A 20,201-nucleotide genomic window follows, 5' to 3' on the forward strand; every position below is an offset into this window, starting at 1 on the left:
TACTTAAGGTTCTCGACTATACATACACTGTAAATGTGAGCAGGGCTGCAGTTTTGTCATAGTAATTTTTTAGAAGAATAATGGAAATATAAGTAGGAGAGAAAGAAGTCGTGGATTATTTTGTGTACAAAATAACCTTTGTTTCCCATTTTTATTAGCAATCAGTGTGAATATGCTGTTTTGAACACAGGAATTTCCAGACTAGAGCCAACCACTGTAAGCCCAGCCTTGCTCTCAAAAATAAAAACACAAAGAAGGGGGGACAGGGGAAGAATGGTTTTTCTGTGAAGGGATAGTGCAGAAATCTAGACTGGTCTCCTCTGTGGTAGCCTCTTGGTTAGCCCAGGGGTTCTGCTGCAGTTCTTGATTAACATTGTTCAGTTGTTTACCATCTCATCCACCCACACGCAAAAATCAAGTCCATAGCTATAAAATTTCATCAAGGAGTTCTAATAAAGTTAGAAACCGTGAGAAGAAAGTTGGACAAGTGATAGTGCAGTTTGTACTATGTTGGGTGCAGCCTCATTCACATTTTCCCTGTGTTTTTTTTATATTAGAAGAAGTCATGAGATTTTTAACATGAAAAGAAGTTTTATTAAAATCTTGTATACGTTTGTTCATAACAACGGCTGCTTAAGGGAAGATGCAGAAAATAGCCTGATGTTCTTTAAGCCTAGACTGATTGGGAAACATTTCCTTTGGATGATGGGATTGTGACAATTGTGATAATGTAGCCAAACCTCACATAAATGACTTCAGTTCATTCGCAGGCCTAAGGATTAAAAGTTGTCTGGTATTAATGTTAATTTGGTCAGTTTTAAAATGCCTGGGAAGACTTCCTGAAACATGAACAATTCCAGTACGGTATAGGAGGAAATAGAGTAAGTGATGCTAAGTATTAAAGAAGATCTTGGATGCAACTTTTTGGTATTTTTTCTGTTTAATTTTTCATTTGCTGCTATTCATCATTCTTTTGTTTCCCCTGAGACCTGATTGTTTTCATTAAGAGGCTGTAGGATAATAGTGTGTCTATACCATATATCTATGCAGCCCATCACCCCCAACTTTGAATAAGGTTGTAGACAGCAGATCTCAACATCACGAACTGTAAAATGCAAGGTAATAAGCAGTTAAGTCATTCTGCACACCAGCTATACTCTATTCATCAGTTCCTCTTCTCAGCCTCAACTACCTTCCAACTCCACCCACATATTCTTCTCAGGAATGTGCAGTGGGAATTTCCTAGCTTTATGATGATATAGGTATATAGGATCGTTGACATTTAATCACATGGATCGCTAGCAATACTAACATTTACTGTATTATCCTCTTCCATGTTCCCAACAGCTTTACTTCCACTCCTGGCTTCTTGAAGATGTGGATGTATTTCTTTGTTTCCCTTTGAGTAGGGGAGAAGGTAACTTAGGCACAGGAATAGTTTTCATGCACGAATCTCAAACTTTCAAAATCAACATCTCGTGTGGACTTTTAGAGTTATTTTGGGCTTTTTCACTTTGAAGGTGCTGAGGCCTTTCAGCTCCTACTTCATAGTGGAGGATGCACAGCAGATTGCAAGACTGAGCTGTAAAGATGTAATAAACTTTATCTTTTTTTATATTTTTGTCAGTAACTCATAACACAATTCTCTTTGGTACTGTGATTGTAAAACCAATCCTATAACCTTCTCTGAAAATCCAGGCACCTGAAATTCTGCCAACAGTTCATGTCTCTCCTATCAGTGCTGGTGAAGACTTTCTTATTTAAGTTGCTTACATGTTTGGAATGTTCAGGCAGACTCCTAAGAGTTTTACTCTCTGCTCAGTGTTGTGTGAGCTTTAGATGCTTATTTCCTATTAACATGATTAGAAACTGGTTCAAGCCTCGTGAGTCAAGCTGAAACTAACCCCCATGTACTACTGAATTGCGTGTCATATCTGGCATTTTGGACCCTGGCTCAGTGCTGTAGGAGTAGTACTGTACGTTACATTGCCATTGGGAGGATACCCTGAGTGAAGAGGGACTTTGGGACTCCTATGACCCTGAACCAGCAGTGTTAGTGTGATGTGTTTAGCTCTGGGGAGAGTGAAACACATGGTTTGTGTTTTTTGTTTTTGTTTTTTGAGGACAATCCTCTTCATCCCTTCCAAAGCCTACAGGCTCCACTATATTTTACTCTCCTCTACCTCTCCAATTGTGTAATTCTTGAGCAAAGCATGCAGGTTCCATGGAATGATGGACACCAGCAGCTGCAAAAGATATTTCAAAAGGGCACCTGAATGGCTGAAATCTTCTAAGAGAAACTTCTGGACCTTCTTGATGACCTCTGCCAGAAAGATCAGTGTTCAAATGTGGGTGTCTTCCTGTACTCAGCATCCTGTAATGAAGTGTACCCAATTTTCAAGATTCTGTTCAGCAGGAACATGGAAATTGTCAGTCACCCATTGCCTTCCAGGCTGTATATTTCATGGGGGTGGGGGAGAGGGTCAACTATATATGCCAATCAACATGCAAACCATCACCACATATTTTGTCTTATCAACACTGGTGTTTACATTTATTGAAAAACCAGGGTCAAAGCCCAATAGAATTGTGAGATAAGATCACAGTTGCTCAAATCTGCATTATTGAATTAAAATATTGTGTTTTATATGAACTAATTTATTCAAGGTTAAATTATTGTAGCCTGTTTGAAAGCCATTGATGTTGTTCATAGAATATCAGGATTGGAAGGGACCTCAGGAGGTCATCTAGTCCAACCCCCTGCTCAAAGCAGGACCAATCCCCAAGTAAATCATCCCAGCCAGGGCTTTGTCAAGCCTGACCTTAAAAACTTCAAAGGAAGGAGATTCCACCACCTCCCTAGGTAACACATCCCAGTGCTTCACCACCCTCCTAGTGAAAAAGTTTTTTCTAATATCCAACCTAAACCTCCCCCACTGCAACTTGAGACCTGTTCTGTCATCTGCTATTGTCTAACCAATTGCTCTAAAATTCCTTGCTCATGCTCATATTTTTATTGATTATTGCTAATGATACACTGCTTTGAAAATGACAATGTATTTAAATTTATAGTTTACAATATATATCAAGATGAGATGTCATTCCAAAAGATGTGCTCTAGCTCAACCAGAAGTTATTAGCTTGATGCAGGAATTACTGGAAAAACTTGTATTGTCCGTTTCATTTAGTAGATCAGACTAGATAGTAATGGATTCTTATCCTCATATCTTTTAGAAGGATATGGAACATAAAAACAGTTTAGAGGTCAGAAATGCCATTGGTGGAATCTTGACTCTATTGAAGTCCGTGGCAAAATTCCCATTGACTTCCACAGGACTAGGATTTCAATCCAAGCATCATTTAGCAACCCGTGCAGCTCATATAGCACTGGAGTTATGTGCTTTCTACAGGAAATGCTGCTTAATAAAACAGCCACCACATTCTGCCCTACCTGCAAGTTCTGTATGGTTTGAAGGGTCTGCACAATATAGTGAATAAACAATGATCAAACTGCCTTGACTGTGAGAAAATATATTTTAAAAAAGAAAAATGGAACAAAATCAGAACAGAACTATCAGGCAAGATGTGTACATACCTGAGTAACTCTGTTACCTTATTATTGTAACTGTTGTCTCTGCTGTCCCAGGGTATGTCTACACTACGATTTTTAGAAGTCAATTTTATACAGTTGATTGCGTATGTCCACACTAAGCGCATTAAGTCAGCGGAGTGCTTCCTCACTACCGTGGCTAGCATCGACTTATGGAGCGGTGCACTGTGAGTAGCTATCCCACAGTTCCCACAGTCTTTGCCGCCCATTGGAATTCTGGGTTAAGCTGCCAATGCCTGATAGGGCAAAAACATGGTTGCGGGTGGTTTTGGGTACATGTCGTCAGTCACCCCTCCCTCCGTGAAAGCAACAGCAGACAATCGTTTCGCTCCTTTTTTCCTTGCGGATGCCATACTGCTTTCAGCAGACGGTGCAGTAGGACTGCTCACCATAGTCATCCACTGCTTCCGCTGCAACTCTGCTCTGCTGCTATTGTCTCAATAGCGAATTTCTCCATGTTGTCTGTCATGGCCTCCAGGGTACATGTGTTCTTCCTTGGGAAATGTGCACGGTGCGAACCATCATCCCTATCTTTGTCATCATATCCCTATCTTGGGACCGGACCACCTTGGCAACCGGTACATAAACTGCAAGGGGTACTTTTCAGCGGTGCTGCAAGCACTGGTGGATCACAAGGGACGTTTCACCGACATCAAGGTGGGATGGTCATGTACCTTTCCCGACGCTCCCATCTTTAGGAACTCTGGTCTGTTTGAACAGCTGCAGGAAGGGACTTACTTCCCAGACCAGAAAATAACTGTTGGGGATGTTGAAATGCCTATAGTTACCCTTGGGGACCCAGCCTACCCCTTAATGCCATGATTCATGAAGCCATACGCAAGCAGCCTGGACAGTAGTAAGGAGCTGTTCAACTACAGGATGAGCAAGTGCAGAATGGTGGTAGAATGTGTATTTGGACGTTTAAAAGTGCGCTGGTGCAGTTTACTGACTTGGTTAGACCTCAGCGAAACCAATATTCCCATTGTTACTGCTGCTTGCTGTGTGCGCCACAATATCTGTGAGAGTAAGGGGGAGACATTTATGGCGGGGTGGGAGGTTGAGGCAAATCGCCTGGCCGCTGATTACGTGCAGCCAGACACCAGGGTGATTAGAAGAGCACAGCAGGATGCGCTGCACATCAGAGAAGCTTTGAAAATTAGTTTCATGACTGGCCAGGCTACGGTGTGAAAGTTCTGTTTGTTTCTCCTTGATGAAAACCCGCCCTCTTGGTTCACTTTACTTCCCTGTAAGCCAACCGCCCTCCCCCCTTCATCACCGCTTGCAGAGGCAATAAAGTCATTGTTGTTTCAAAATCATACATTCTTCATTAATTCATCACACAAATAGGGGGGATAACTGCCAAGGTAGCCCGGAAGGGGTGGGGGAGGAGGGAAGCACCGGTTTGTGGGGGGGGGGATGGATGAGCGGAGGAGGGAAGGACAAGGTCACACTGCACTTCAAAACTTATTGAATGCCAGCCTTCTGTTGCTTGGGCAGTCCTCTGGGGTGGAGTGGTTGGGTGCCCAGAGGGGCCCCCCCCGGTGTTCTCTGGCATCTGGGTGAGGAGGCTATGGAACTTGGGGAGGAGGGTGGACGCTTAAACAGGGGCTGCAGCGGTGGTCTGTGATCCTGCTGCCTTTACTGCAGCTTCACCAGATGCTGGAGCATATCAGTTTGATCCCTTAGTAGCCTCAGCATTGCATCCTGCCTACTCTCATCATGCTGCCACCACCTCTCCTCTTGCACCCGCAACCTCTCATCTTGCTTGTTGCTCCTGTCCTCGCATTCATTTTCTGCTTTCTTGGACTCTGCCATTGTTTGCCTCCACGGATTCTGCTGAACTCTTTTAGTGTGGGAGGACTGCATGAGCTCAGAACATTTCATCATGAGTGTTTTTTTTTTTTCACCTTCTTATCTGCACTAGCCTCTGGGATGGAGATGATAGGGGGAATGTTGAAACATTTGCAGCTGCGGGAGGAAAAAAGGGAGTAGTATTTAAAAAGACATATTTTAGAGAACAGTGGGTAGACTCTTTCACAGTGAGCCAAGCTATTAACATTACATAGCACATGTGCTTTCGGTACAAAGTCTCATTTTGCCTATTCTATTGAGAGCCTGCTGATTTGGTGTGAGAGATCACACATGCAGGGCCAGGCAACAGAATTCGGCTTGCAGGCAGCCATGGTAGCCACAGTCTTTCGGCTTCTTCAACCTTCATAACATGTGGGAATGGTTTCAAAGAGCAGCGCCCTCCTTTCCCATACCAAGCACCCTTTGGGTTGGCCATTTAAAAGGAGGGGCTGCGGTTTTTGGGTTAACATGCAGCACAAACCCAACTACTCTCCCCCTTGCCCCCCAGTTCTCTGGGATGATTGCTTCACCCCTCCTCCCTCTGCGTGACTAGTATCAGGGAAGTTCTGTGCCAGCCAAACGCGAAGAGCTCAGTGTGAACGCACCTCCTCCTCCTTCCCCCCCCCCCATCCCCAAACGTGTGGCTAAAAGCAGGGATGATTTCTTTTCAGCCACAGGAAAACAGCCCAGCAGGAATGGCTACCCCTGAATGTCTCCTAAATAATGTCCCTGAAGGATTTCCTCTCCATCCCCAGACACGTTAACAGACTTTTCCAGTAGCTGTACTGGCCGCGAATGCATCCCAAGTCTTCAGGGCAAATTAATCATTAAACACGCTTGCTTTTAAACCATGTATTGTATTTACAAACGTACACTCATCAGAGGTGCCTTCTCCGGCTTCGTGGTCCGTGAGCCCGCCTTGGGAGGGTATTGGCTCCAGGGTGATAAACAGTTCCTGGTTGTGGGGGGTTTCTCAGCACACAACAGGCAAGCGATCCTCCTTCCCTCCCTCCCCCCCCCCCAAAATCCTCATCCCTGTTGCGTGAGACTCCTTCCTTGCAGGTGTCTATGGGTAGGCATGGGGTAGCAGTAGGGGCACCTCCTAGAATGGCATGCAGCTGATCATAGAAGCAGCATGTCTGGGGCTCTGACCTGGAGCGGCTGTTTACCTCTGTGTTTTTTTTGGTAGGCTTGCCTGAACTCCTTAAGTTTCTCACGGCACTGCTGCAGGTCCCTGTTGTAGCCTCTGTCCATCATGCCCTTCGAGATTTTGGCAAATATATTGGCATTTCGTCTTTTGGAACGGAGTTCTGATAACACGGATTCGTCTCCCTATACAGCGATCCGATCCAGTACCTCCCATTCGGTCCATGCTGGAGCTCTTTTGAGATTCTGGGACTGCATGGTCACCTCTGCTGATGAGCTCGCCACGCTGGCCAAACAGGAAATGAAATTCAAAAGTTCCAAGTGCTTTTCTTGTGTACCTGGCTAGTGCGTCTGAGTTGAAAGTGCTGTCCACATGGTCACAATGGAGCACTCTGGGATAGCTCCCAGAGGCCAATACCGTCGAATTGCGTCCACGCTACCCCAAATTAGACCCAGCAATGTTGATTTCAGTGCTAATCCCCTCGGGGAGGAGCACTGAAATCGATTTTAAGAGCCCTTTAAGTCGACAAAAATGGCTTCGTCGTGTGGCTGGGTGCAGGGTTAAATCGACCGAACACTGCTAAATTTTTGACCTCAACTGGTAGTGTAGACCAGGGCCCAGTTTCTCCTTTTTTTTATTTTCCTTTTTTTTTTAAATCATTTTAAGGCCTCCCTTGCTATTATGTAGAATTTAAGGATCAGTCCTGAACAATTGTTGCATGCCAGTTGATTACTGCACTTTCAACCAAACAGATTGCAGGAGCAGCACTTTAAATTGGATTATAAACTCTGTAGAGAAGGATAATGCAATTTTGGGTGCTTAAAAGAAATAAATAAGCTTACCTAGGTATGGATAACTCTTGCACGATCCACATCTTTTTTTTTTTTAAATTATAGTGCAAAAACAAATCAAATATTATTTTTCTGAAGACTCACCCATGTTATGTTAATATTTTGTAAAGGATAAAAGTTTTTAAGTGCTGTTCTGGGAAAATATATATACTTTTGTCTCTTAATTTCTCAGTTTAATCTTATGAAAAATATTGGTAGGATCAGTAATGAGGATCTCCCGTCCTTTGAATAAACCTGTTAAGTAAGTAAATTAATTCTTTCATCTCATTTTTATTATAGAAAAATACATAAAAGGCTGTTTTGTAATACCCTGAATGTAAAAGCATATATTACATTCAAATCAAAAGTGTTTTGCAAAAGTTGCCTGTATTATGTTTGGGGGTATATACCATGGATTAGCAAAATGAGGTTCTACTGTACGTGCTGGGGGTGGAGTATTTGATTAAACGCGAAAGGAGTTGGTTTATATGAGCCCAATGCACACATGCAGTGGACATATAACAACATCCCCCAGCATAATTATTCTTTTTATCATCATACACAAAATAAGCATTTCATCCAAAAACCTTGGGAAGGAGGTTGCAGGTTAGGAAGGAATGTTATTGCTGCATATACTAGAGTGAATCTATACTAGATAAAGTTACTGTAAGGTTTTATTTAAGGAGAGAATGATATTATCTTACTTATTTAAGGCATTCCTGGGTGCCAGAGGCAGAACAAGAAGAAAGAAATGAGTCTCTAGTTTATAGTTAGTGACCGTTTCATTGTCCCACAGTACTTCTTGGAATCTGGGCAGACAAGTGTCAAGGTAAACTACTCCCTGTTCTGTGTGCCACATTACTAATGTGTATATATTTTTAATTTTTTTGCTGTTCAGATTTGTTCAGGGCATGTGTATTCAACAGCTGATTAGCAAAACAATTAACAGTGAATACACATGACTAATGGAATATATACATGCAGAATCTTTGGTCTTTCCTGGAGAGGAACAAAGCACCTGTTTTGGAAAGGGAAGATGGGCATAAGGCTGAGTCCTAAATAGTAAGTACCATATATGTCCCTTTCTTTCTTCTCTCCCACAAAGCGGGAAAGTACAACATGGGTGATATGGCAAACTAGACAACTTATTTCAAGGAAATGAATGTCTGATGTCATTGAGATCTTTAAGCCCTTTTTTTTTTTTTTTGGACTTGACCCTACCTAGTATTATAGTCACTATTATTATTTCCTTTGTTGCTATGCAACCAAGCTTCCAGCACACCCACCGCTTCACCAGGAACACTCTGCTCCAGGTCGGCCCATTCCCAGGACTCAACCAGGGCATAGTGCCAAAAGGTATCCCAACAGACCTGTTTTGCCCATGGCATTTGGCGAACCAGAACTCTTTCCTCCGCTTAGAGCATCCTACGATACAACCTGCTACTTCACCTATCATACTTCAAACTGGGAGGAACTCTCCAAGGAAATAATAGAGCAGACGCATTTTACCCAGCTGCTGCACAGGTATGGGCTCGAGGAAGCTGGCTACCTGAACTAAAATTGATGCTGATCAATGCAAGATCCATCAACCACAAACAGTACATGGCCTCATCAATACATGTTCCCATATAGCTTACATCATAGGCACTTTCTTGGATGACACTATGAGCCTTGTCCTAGCTCATGCTATGCCCCTGGCTGCTTGCCCTATCACAGACCCAGACAGCTGCATTCATCTTCTCTTCAAATAGCAAATCCAGAAAGAGCTGCTTTCAGGTAAGATGGGTACATTCAGATTCTTGCATCTAACAGTAGAAACTAGAGCCAATGCTAAAATTTGATTTTATGCTCATTTACAGAAAACAGAAATAAAAAGGGCTCTAAAAGGAGTTTGCTGATCTCTTGCCAGTAATGGTGGTGAAACACTCCAGATTTGGAGATTCATGTTTAGGCTTCAGATGCAAGGTCCTTTTTCCCCTGCACCCAAGTCATTCTTCGCTTGCTTCCCTAGGACTCTGACTGGTCATCTGTGGTCCAGCCTTCATAGCCAGGCCACACCCTGGACCTGGTCTCAGATTAAATGTTGTCATTGTGGGCATCACAATCCAGCCACTGTCTTGGACAGACCATCACCTCATTAAGGCATTGATCAGAGCTTTCTCAGTTCCCAGGCAGCAAGACCTACGATCCTGATTTGACTTGGGGGACTCTTAGTCTCCATAAAACTCCCAAACATGCTAACAGACAGCAGCACTCCACCAACGGGACAAGGAGTCAAGGACCTGGTGAATCATTACTATTGTATACTAGCCTCACCGATCGATACACTGGCCCCTGAGGGCCTCTTCTCCATATTGCCCATATGATCGCCTTGGTTTTCTAATGCTCTGCACTGGATAAAGAAAGAGGGTAGAAAGTCAAGTGCCAATGATGGGAAAAGAGAGGCTGACACAGGAAGGTTTAAACATGGAAACTGTGTTAGTGGCACTGATGGATGATCTCTTGCTGTGAATGGATTGTGGACATCTCTGCAACATTCAATACTGTTGATAATGAGATACTGCTGTTCTATTTGAGAAAGGTAGCATGGGTTCATGGGAATGTACTAAAAGTTTTAAGTCCTTCCTGGAGGGATGCATCCAAAGGGAATAAATAGGAATCTTCGCCAAAAGACCCCTCGCTTGTGGAGTCCCAAAAGGATCAGTTCTCTCTCTCATGCTGTTCCATGTTTTCATGCAAATACTAGGTGAACTGGTCAGATGACATGGAGTCAAGTGCCAAGCAATATGCAGATGACATACAGAGCTCTACCTGTCCTTCACAGCATTTGACCACAACACTACCATCAAGAATGCCCGGTGCTTGAATCAGATTGGTTAATGGATGAACAACAGCTGGTTGAAGCTGAACCTGAGCAAGACTGAGATGATGTTGGTGGGCAGAGGAAAGCACTTAGATTTTGCAGCTTCAGTGAAGTCTCATTTGGTTGAAGGCGTACACACAACAATTGGTCTATTCAGTCTGTAGGTTAGGAGTGCTTGTGGATTCCTTGCTGACACTAAGCTCTCATATGGAAGCAGTTGCAAATAACTCTTTCTACCATCTCTGTTCCCATGGTGATGGATGATGACCTGGTACTGGTTATACACACGTGTTGTAACCTCACAGTTGCACACTACCAATGCAATATATCTGGGCATGAAGTCAACATCTTTTAGGAAATTCCAACTAATACAGAACTCTGCAGCGCTTTTCCTCGGCAACACAGGTTACCATAAGCACATCAAGACTGTCCTCCATCTTCTACACTGGCATCCCACAGAATATTGAGTCAAGTTGAAGGTCTCGCCTCTTATCTTCAGGTTGCTCAATGGCCTGGTTCAGATTCCCTACAGCTGTTGGACAAAGGCTGTGATTGTCAACTCTGCTCGTCAGGCACTATGGAACTTTCTACCATACGGGTAAAGTTTGCGCAGGAAATGGAACTTTCTTGGGCTCTGGTCTGAAACGGTGGACTGAGGTGCTTAGTTCCTGTGGGAGTTATCACAAACCTCACCATCTTTTGCTCTAACTATAAGGTACACTTCTTCAACGTGCCTTCTTTCATATAAATACACAGTAGTATGTATGTTTAAAACAAAACCCCACCAAAAGAAAACATTCTAATTCTCCCTTGGGGGAAAGGGAGAGAGAAAACACACCATATGTGACAAATATTAGTCATGTTGCTTAATGCCATACTTGAAGCAGCTGCGATACCATTTTGATGAGGTTGGTCTAAGAACCCATCTGGAATGGAATAGAATTTTGAATGGGAAAAGGACATAAAGCAGAAGTTAATAGGCTGGAGAAGGAAAACAAGGAAAGAATGGAGAGAAGCAAATAATTAAAATTATGGAATAAAGTATGAAAATAGAAGGAAAAGGGAATAAAATCCAAGAAAGGAGAGAGAAATGAAAGATGTTGGTAGAAAAAGTAATGAAATTTAAAATAATTTAAAAGATTACAGAATTAGTGTAGGAGAAAATACAGATTTCAGTGTAAGACTGAGGAAAAGTTGCACATGAGTAAAAGTAAAAAAAAAAAAAAAAAAAAAAAGAGTTGAATGAGTGAAAAGAGAGAGATGAAGATACCAGACATAGGGGCGGATGATTCTCTACTGTCTTGCAACTTGTGTAGTCATTTGCCTCCAAACAACGTGGGTGTAAAATGCTACTGATTTAAAACTCTCCACTCATACTCATTATAGTGTTTTACATCCATTTTGCACTGTTGTAAATTAGTACACAAAATACAAGGCAGTGGAGAATCACACCTAGCAAGTTTAGTTCTGTTTTACAACATTTATTATGTGATTAAAATAATGTTTGTTTACATACATTTCTGGTATATTGAGTCTGGTTGATAACCGCATGAGTTGCATTTTAGCATTTTATTGTGCAGTCTTTGTATTAAACTTAAAATGCCTCTTGTTTTGTATTTTGGCACTATAATAAACATTAAATGGCACTTTGAAAGAAAATATTTTTTGTGATATTTTGGAGTGCATTTTGTTCCTCGTATTAAATCTACAAAATGTACCTGTTTTATTTGTCCACTTTCCTGCTGCTGGAGGGACATGTACTGTGCATCACTGTTTGGCAGCTAAAAATGCTAATTCTTGGCAACTGGAGGAGGAACAGGTCTGTACTTGACCAACTCCTTGACCCATGGTTCACATTCTTTGTGGGGTTAACTGCTTTTCCTTAACAGCTTTTGTTCGTTTGCTTTCTGTCATGATGTGACTGTTGTTTGTTTGAGTCCTGCGTAGGGTGACCAGATGTCCTGATTTTATAGGGACAATCCCAATTTTTGGGTGGTCTTCTTATATAGGCTCCTATTACCTCTCCCCCATCCCGATTTTTCACACTTGCTGTCTGGGCACCCTAGTCCTGTGCTGCAAGCTTGTTGTACCTAATGCATGAGGCTGCTGTCCACAGGTATTTTTTCTGGCCTGCTGGAGGGTATGTCTTAGGGTATGTCTTCGCTGCCAACGTTAAAGCGCTGCCGTATAGTCACGGCTCCAGCGCTGGGAGAGAGCTAGTCCAGCACTGTAAAAAACCCACGAGGGGAGTAGCTCCTAGTGCTGTAGCACTGTGTACACTGCCACTTTACAGTGCTGAAACTTGCATTGCTCAGGGGGGTGTTTTTTCACACCCCTGAGCAAGAAAGTTTCAGCCCTGTAAAGTGCCAGTGTAGACAAGGCCTTAGTTTCTGCAGCATTTAAACTGCCATTTAAAGGTGGGGGAGGGGAGGCATTTCTAGGTCATGTGGTTGTGGATATGACTTTCTGAAAGTGACCCAGATTGTGCGGCTGATTTTGCAGATGCATAGTTGCGATTAGCGAAGTTGTCCTTACTCAGATGATCTGGTATGTATATATTCAGAGTCCAATTTGATTCATTTTCTGACAAAAATAAAATGTTTCACACTACCCAGCCAGCATAGCTCTGGGAGAGTGCATTCTGGCTCTGACATCGTCAATGGAATTGTTAACACAGTCTTTATTATGGGTGACAGTACATGAATTAGAAAGAACAGAGCTTGTACTTCTGATTTTATGATAAGGTTGCATGTAAAGTTAGAAAAAGCTCTCTTTTTACTTGTAGACTGTGCAAATTTAATATAGAAGTTTATTATGAGAAAGTAAACATGGTGCTTCATAGTGACAATTTTCCAGAGTATAAGCACAATGTAAGGTTGAGATACTGTGCTGTGCCTCCAGGAGGTGCAGCACAGATCTCCCAGTCTAAGGAGAGGGAGGCTGGGACCCTCTGACATAGCTTTAAGCCGCCTTTGTGATCTGGGGCTGCTCTGGGATTGGAGAAGAACCCAGTGTAATTTAGATGGTGTTCGGGGCCTGTCTAAGTGATAAGTCCAACGTCAGCAGCAATTTGCACAGCAGCCCTATCTCTGTTTTGCCACTCTCTTCCCTACCATCATCTTGGGTCCTTTTTTAGGACTTAGGTTGGTTAAATGTTGTGTTGGTTATGAGTGCTAAATTGGTGGCATTGACTTTGGTTTTGAGAAAACGTGCACACGTCCTTACCCCCACAAATTGACCTAGATTTTGTATGCAGTGTTTTAGCTGTCTTTGTCCCAGGATGTTAGATAGACAAGATGGGTGAGGAAACATCTTTCACTGGAACAACTTCTGTTGGTGAGAGAGACAAGCGAATGGATCGTGAGGAATGGGGAGCTGAGAAGACGCGTCATTTTTATCCTATCAATATTGTGTGTGTGGTTGGCAATATCTTGCAACAAATAGGTGGGGCAATAAAAATACAGATTCACTATGAATATAATTCTCAAAGGGATTGTTTAATGCTAGCAGCGTGAGGAAATTTGGAAGGGAAAGTTCTAATTTTTAATCTACTATTGTAAGAACACACCAGTGGGAAAGACCTACAGTTGGCATAATTAAAAAACTAATTTAATATGAGGAGAGATTAATAAGACTGGGACTTTTCAGCTTGGAAAAGAGACGAGTAAGGGGGGATATGATTGAGGTCTATAAAATCATGACTGGTGTGGAGAAAGTAAATAAGGAAGTGTTATTTACTCCTTCTCGTAACACAATACTGAGGGTCACCAAATGAAATTAATAGGCAGCAGGTTTAAAACAAACAAAAGGAAATATTCATTCACACAATGCACAGTCAACCTGTGGAACTCTGTCCCAGAGGGTATTGGGAAGGCCAAGACTATAACAAGGTTAAAAAAAGAATTAGATAAGTTCATGGAGAATAGGTCCATCAGTGGCTATTAGCCAGTATGGGCTGGGATGGTGTCCCTAGCCTGTTTGCCAGAAGCTGGGAATGGACAACAGGGGATGTACCTGTTCTGTTCATTCCCTCTGAAGCACCTGGCATTGGCCACTGTAGGAAGACAGGATACTGGGCTAGACGGACCTTGGGTCTGATCCAGTATGGCTGTTCTTATGTTGTTAAATTTACCCCAGTATTTCCCCATAACGCTTATTGCGCCACAGTATTTATCTTCCTAAATTTTGAATAGAAGATACTGTTGTACTACAATTGTTATGGAATGACAAATGTCACAGTTTACAAACAACTGGAATATATCTTGTGTTGGAATAGGTGCTTACTCAGCCCTTAACTGTACTGGGAATGGGTGGGGGGGGGTTGCATCTCTATGCCAGGGGTTCTCAAACTTTTGTACTGGTGACCCCTTTCACACAGAAAGCCTTTGAGTGTGATCCCCCCTTTATAAATTAAAACACGTTTTTATATATTTAATACCATTGTAAATGCTGGAGGCGAAGTGGGGTTCGGGGTGGAGGCTGACAGCTCACGACCCCCCCATGTAATAACCTCGTGACCCCCTGAGGGGTCACAACCCCCAGTTTGAGAACCCCTGCTCTATGCTGTCTAGTGCTGGTCGTTGTCAGAGCCAGGGTACTGAACTAGATGGAGCATGGGTCTAATCCAGTCTGGGAATTCTTATGTTTCCTACTTCTTCTTGCCACGTCCTCTGCTTTTCTTGTTGAACTTTCGTGATCTCTCAGAACCTCATTTACAGCCACCACTCCTTCCATCTTAAGATAACTAAATGCAGCTCCCTTTATAACCCAACAACGCTGCTGCTTTACCAGCTCAAGGGGTTGTATTCAACATATAGAGGGATGCCTCAAGTGTTGCCAGCTCTTGCCAAACTGGTTTGCAATGAACGGAGGTCACACGTGGCAGTCCACGAAAAGCACTCTTGTACATTTTAATAATCCTCATCATACTTTAGACTTCAATCCTGAATCATGATCCACTAGCATGGATTCCTGTACCCATCCAGGGCCCTGTTGATTTCAATGAGATTTTGCATGGGTAGAGGTAAATGCTACTGGATTCTTATGCAGGATCATGGCCTCTATTTGGGTGTTGATATTATATTTAAAAAATAAAATAGAATAAAAACACTATGAGAAAAAATTGAAGTCCATATTTCGTATTTAGCCACACTATAGAGCAATCTTTTGCCAGGAGCAAAATTAGCTAATTTTGCTTAGCTTTTCTTGTTTCAGAACAGAGGAATTACTAGAACCTAAAGAAGGTGAAGTCTTGATGCAGTACCTTACTATGGTATTTTCACTGAACTGATTTCAGGGTAGCCAAAGCTGACTTCTGAGAGAAACAGTAATTTAAAAATGTTAGCAAGAAGTTATTCTGTTTAAGTATACAAATGTTAGCTTCTTAACTCAGGATGTCATGTCTGGAAGCTAAACTCTGGGGGTTGGCATCCCAGCCATGATATACATGAGTTTTTCAAGCAAAAGTAATGGAAGACATTTTGTTAACAAGTCTATGGAGCAGTGTTTGTTTCATATGGTTCTGCTTTATTTAATAGCTGTGGGTTGCAATATTCAGTGCCTTAGAAGAATTGGCTCTATGAACTACTACCCAAGGTGTATACTGATGTCAACAGATCCCAGATATTTTTGTAAGGATTTGGCAAATTTTTGCACTGACCATTATAACTTTACTAATCCTGATAATGCAAACATTTTATTTTTTTTGCCAAATATTTCTGATTTGCTCTAGTGTAAGTTTTTTCATACTGTACATTTGTATTCTTTAACAGTGGAATTTCACAAAGTATAACACATGCTGTCACATTTAGAGTAGGTCAAGGATGTACTAGAAAAGGGCTTCTTCCTCTTATGAATAGCACTAAATTGTGGTATTTTCTTTTTGCATACCATGACCATAAGTGCTGAGTGATACAAAGCAGGCTTGCAAGCTACATATTTCAGAAGATGTAGCTAGAGAAATTCTCCCAGTCCCTTATCTCTGTATTGTCCTTGCGTTAAAGTGGTTGGCTTACTTTGGGTCAGGATGTGGAAATGATTATAGCATGCAGCATTCAGGATTTCCTCTTTCTGTGAATAGAAAAAGAAAGGGGATTTACTTGGGAAGTATAGTAGGAGGAGTGAGCTGGCTGTGTGTGTTGCATATAGAGAATAAACACTTTATTTGAAAGTAGATAGACATTACTTGTTTGTTGGAGTATATAGTAGATGAAAACACACAGCTGGGAAACAATAAAATGCGTATAAAGAAATAATATACTGTAATGAATCAAAGCAATGTAATTTTATTGTAATCGGTATTGGACTATTTACTGTAAAATACTGTAGTACTTCTGTAAAGGCCCCTGTAAAGAAAGCTTTTTGAATTTCTGTAGAAAATCACAACTGCAACATAAGGTGGTATTAGTATGATTACAGTTGTAAATTAATTTATTTGTAGCATGATAATCCAGTGGGTTATTGTACCAAAATAAAAAAAAGCTTGGTTTAGCAGTTTCTAAACTTTGTTTGAGAGAGAGCAAAGAAGACATAATCCCATTTGAAAAAATATGGTAGTAAAGTGGGGGGGAGGGGAGAGGAGAGGATTTTGGACCATGGCTGCATGGAGCATGACTACAGCTTTTTTTCTGTTTATGGCTTTATCTCCTTTTTTTTCTTTGTGTCTTTCCCCTTCAGCACTCTTTAAGATCTAAGACTGACACCTGCAGAGGAAGAGTAGCATTGTGTTCAAGCATAACAGCACTTTTGCCATGGCCCCTGTTGTGACTGAATTTGAGTAGGATTATGTAACCATAGTCAATTTCACCCTGCAGCAGTGCTGCAGGTAAAGTACAAATAGGCTAAAGTGTAGCACTACTCTTTCTCTGTAGATTTTGTGTTACTTGAAATTTTGCAATTACAGAAATGCTATTTAATGATATGAAAGATGGAGTGCTATTAGAAACCTTATCTGTGTGCTTTATATTCTGATTAGTCTGCACTTGCTGTGAAATATTGTATTTAATTTCCTCTCTTGGAGAAGAGAATGAGTTTTAATAAGCAATAGCAGCTATAAAATGTTTCTAATAAAAATGCATTTTCCATAGCATTGAGAAAATTTGGATTTGTGGGGTTTTTTTCTCTAGCAAATATTTTGTGAAATGATTTTGGAAAAAGACAGCTGTATGTTTGCTTAAGCTTTCAATAGAGACACTCTGTTTCCACTGTCTTGTAGGACTGTGAAATGCTTCACTGCTTGGGTCCATCTGCACAACATACTGCAATATTTGCTTTTCTGTAGCTTACATAACATTAGACTCTGTTCATCCTGATAGTGTAAATAGCTGTATGTAGTTTTGCATACCTGTTTTCATTTTGTGTTTTCACATAGTTGTGTAAACCAAAAACTGCGTTTGAGAAGTACAGATATACTTCGCATTCCTTGTTAGCTAATGTGTAAACATAATTAAAATAGTGGTTTTAAAGGTCTGACTGAAATATAAAAAGGCATGAAATTCAAAGTCTAGGCTGAAACTCACCTCTTCTGTGTCAAACTGTTGTGGCTGGGTATTGCAGCTCATATGGTATGTGAAATCACCCACTGTTCTGTGAGCCCTTGACAGGAGCCAGCTGTCTCAGATGCAACATCTAGACTCAAGGGAATAAGCTAAAGTTAGTGTGAGTCTGTAAGTCTTGGCTCTAGATTTCTGTCATTTGTTTAGTTTCTTTTTTAGTTAGTGTTCCTTTTTATGTTAGTTTCAGGGGGAAGAGAGAGGGCAGGGGACTTTGTGAAGGCTTTAATATTTACCATATAGGTCTAAGATCTACATAGGGGTGTTTCCACGTCTGTGCCCTTTCATTTTAAAAAGAAATTGAAAGGCCTGGATTATCTTAACACAACAGCAAAAAGCAGCAGCTGCAGGAAGATTATAAATGTTAATAATTAAATAGGCTAGGCTTGTACCTGCTACAGAACTTTTAAATACTTTTTGCTGAAGTGTTTTGGGTTAGCTTAAAATGGCTTTTGTGAAGATGGCAATTTTTTGGTCACAGCTGTAGATAGAAAAAGGAAATGGTTGGGTGTAATGATATTTAACAAGAATGTAACTTCCTATTTCTGAGAGTTTTGCAGGCCCATTGTATTTCCTGTCAATAACCTCCTCCCCCATTCTTTCAAATGAGGAGCTAGTTGTGTGCAAGATGAATATTAAAATGCACTTATGCATGAAAGTGAAATACTTGAAGCAGGGCTGCTGAATTGCCAAAAATGGGCTGTTCTTCATGGGGGAAAGTTTTTTAAATAAACTGTGCTGGTGAAAGACTTTTGGTCAACCCTCCCACAACTTTTGGTCAACCCTCCCATAATCTCTAATAAAATTATGTAAAACGTATTGTAATGGACTAGATGTTTCAACTCTGTCACCATCTCATCTCCATTTGCTGCCAGTTTTTTTTCTTTTTTAACTTTCACCTTTTTTTCCTGTTAACTTGTGTTTTATTGTAGTGTTCAAAAGAATTTAACAAAGGCAGCCAGGATAAAATCAATGTTTGTTTTGTCATTATTCGTTTGTCATTATTTGTCATTATTATTGGGTCTTTTTATGCTAGAGTTCAAATCATGTTAGTCAGAACTGGGTTTAAAAACAGCTCTTGTCGGAAACGCAGCTTTCTTGGGCAGTGTAAACAGGGCTGAAAAATGTTGAAATGAGTTATATTCTGGTTTAGAAGAAAGCACGTAGATCAGCATTAAGTACAATGTAATCAGTGAGTTGATCAATGATTCTGTTTCCTTAAGAATATATTTTCCTATCTATTTCACAAGGATGTTGTGCAGTTTGGCTAATTTTTGTAAAGTGCTTTGTTGTGAACTTTGGATAAAGAGGTACTATTGAAATTCAAAGTATTATTAAGACCCATAAGCAGGATGTCTTACATACAGTTTTAGCCTAAGAAAGGTGAATGCTGACATGGTAAAAAAAAAAAAGTGTTTTGTGTACAATAAGAATTTCACTTTTTTATAATTCTTCTTAAGAAACAGGTTAATAGTACCACGTTCTCGAGAACTAGGCCAGTATTTTCAAAGCTCATTGCTAAAATCAGGAACCTAAATAAACAGGCTGATTTTCAGAGGTACAGAGCATTTGGTAGCTCCCAGTGAAGCCAATGGGAGTTGGAAGTGTTCAGCATTTTTCAAAATCAGACCACATTATTTATTTATTTGGTTGTTTGCATGTACCCAGGTTTGAATATTTTGATGCGAGATACATCCTACATGAATAACTTTCCAGAATTAACTTTTCAAAAGTAACTAGTGTTTTGGGGGGCACAGCTTGAGTCACCTTAAGTGGCCTGAGATTTCAGAAAGCTACCTGTATTGCCAACGCCAAGTATTCAAAATCCATTAATCAAGCCTCTCTCCCCTCAGATCAGCAAATGGTTTAAAAATAATAAACTTGGAGGTCTTTTTATTTGCCTTCTGGTTTCTGAGCCTTTAGGTCGGGTGACCAGATGTCCGGTTTTCAACTGGAACCTCCGGTTGAAAAGGGATCCTGGCAGCTCCGGTCAGCACTGCTGACCAGACTGTTGACTGTCGGGTTGACAGCGCCGCGCAGCGGGGCTGGCAGGCTCCCTGCTACCCTCCACTCTGTCAGCTCCCGGGAAACAGCCTGCATGTCCCCCCTTTGTCTCCTTCGTGTAGGGCAGCCAGCGGGCTCCGTATGCTGCTCCTGCCTCAAGCACCACCCCCGCAGCTCCCATTGGCTGGGAACTGCAGCCAGTGGGAGCTGCGGGGGCGGCGCCTGCGAACAAGGCAGCGCACAGAGTTGCCTGGCTGCGCCTCCATGTAGGAGCTGGAGGGAGGACATGCTGCTGCTTTTGGGAGCTTCTTGAGGTAAGTGCCATCTGGAGCCTGAACCCCTGCCC

At 41.6% G+C, this 20,201-nt stretch overlaps 1 protein-coding gene across 10 annotated transcripts in view; it reads left to right on the plus strand.

The window, feature by feature from the left end:
• The window catches only part of TMEM131L (transmembrane 131 like), a 117,491-nt gene that overhangs the window by 24,416 nt on the left and 72,874 nt on the right, over positions 1-20,201 (plus strand). The window lies entirely within an intron of this gene.

Source organism: Dermochelys coriacea, chromosome 4 (genome assembly GCF_009764565.3).
Source record: "Dermochelys coriacea isolate rDerCor1 chromosome 4, rDerCor1.pri.v4, whole genome shotgun sequence".
NCBI lineage: Eukaryota > Metazoa > Chordata > Testudines > Dermochelyidae > Dermochelys > Dermochelys coriacea.